The following is a 1,538-nucleotide window of genomic DNA, read 5'->3' as shown; positions in this document are numbered from 1 at the left end:
GTGATTGGATGTTCGTTCAGCTCTTAGCTCGGCAGATTTCGCAAAGGTTGCCATGATGGCATCTTTGCACAATACGATTCAAGAGATTACATGCAGTGGTTTTGAGTTAAGTGACCTGAGTTAAGTTAGTGAGTCAAGTCAGAACTTAAAGGCACACTATGTAATAAATTAAGTCATTTATTAGCTCAAATCAACATATCCATTCATAAATTAGTCCTCATTGGTGTAAAATGATCTCTGTCAAAAATCTAAATTATCCTCCTGAGTGAAGAATAACTTGTCTGTATCTACATAGAGCGGGCAAGCTCTATGGAGGCTGCCATGTCCTTCCGGTCTATGAAAAACGACTAAGTGCCAAGAGGGACAAAAAGCACTTCGAATCGCGTTTTCCCCAACGCCAGGCCTTTTTTTTTTTTTTTTTTTTTTTTTTTAGTGCAACGTTCCTGGAGATATTGCAATACCAGGTCGATGCGTGTAGTGGACGGAGCAAGCCCCTATTCCATCTCCCTGTTCCAAAATTCTATTTAATTTATGGTCCCCGGGTAGGGGACGTATCCCTAACGCCAGGCCTGCAAGCAGAAATGACGTCATTTTGACGTCACGTCCGCCGAATGCTTATTACCGGCGCTAATGGTAAATAGATTGTATCTCGTAAATTATCCCACTAATAATGCGTTGATTGTTACCAAACTTCTACCGTAGTACACATAGGCTCTTAACTCACAAAACGAGGCATTAGAAAGTTTGTAAGTTTACCGGGAGTTTATTTAAAAGAACACTTTCCAGATAGCAACTACACACTGCTGCTAAAGCCTAATTTATGCTTCAGACGCAAAGCCTCTGACGCTCGGACGCATAGCCTCTGCGAGCGTCAAAATCTTGACCACTCCCCCACGCAGAGGCTCTGCGCGTGTTCTCGTGCACCTCAAAAAAATCCTGACTACGCGACAGACGCACGCAGACCACCAACGGAAGTGCGCAGACAAAAGCGGCTGTGATTGGTCCTCGGTGTGCCTTTCCGGTTGTCTGTGTTGTTGTCATTCTCGCTTGGTGTTGGGCGCGCCATTTTGCGTCACTAGAAATTCTTGGTCGAGGTTGCAGAACCATAACATGAAAAGTAGTTCGTGTTTGCACACCAAAGGCTATGTCAACTTATGTTATCTGACATGTTATCTGTCATCTGTATTTATAGTGTTGTTGTATGTGTGTTATGTAATCCTTTGTACTGTGTGTCTTGATGTCTTTTTGTTTGTTTGGACCTTGAGTCTGAATTTATAGCTTCTTGAGTCTTGACACATACCGCCTGCCGTAGTTCAAGAAGTTGCAACGCACATTTGAAAACGCGAGGCGCTAGAGAGCAAATTCATTCGACTTTGCAAAATAAAATTGCACCACTAGACGGAGGAAGAAATTACATAATGTCCCTTTAAACAGTGGAATTGAATATATCTGACACCATTAGATGTGCCTTGTAAATGTGGCTTTGGTTTTCAGCAAATAGCTTTTTTAAACATTGCATTAATCCATTTAATAGCTCA

General features: G+C 42.1%; 1 pseudogene; it reads right to left on the bottom strand.

Moving 5' to 3' along the window:
- Positions 1-427: 427 nt before the first annotated feature.
- On the bottom strand, positions 428-583 carry LOC142397033 (U2 spliceosomal RNA; annotated as a pseudogene).
- Between the last annotated feature and the right edge of the window lie 955 nt (positions 584-1,538).

The sequence above is a fragment of the Odontesthes bonariensis genome, chromosome 12 (assembly GCF_027942865.1).
Source record: "Odontesthes bonariensis isolate fOdoBon6 chromosome 12, fOdoBon6.hap1, whole genome shotgun sequence".
Classification (NCBI taxonomy): Eukaryota; Metazoa; Chordata; class Actinopteri; order Atheriniformes; family Atherinopsidae; genus Odontesthes; species Odontesthes bonariensis.
This window is presented reverse-complemented; position numbering and strand designations above follow the sequence as displayed.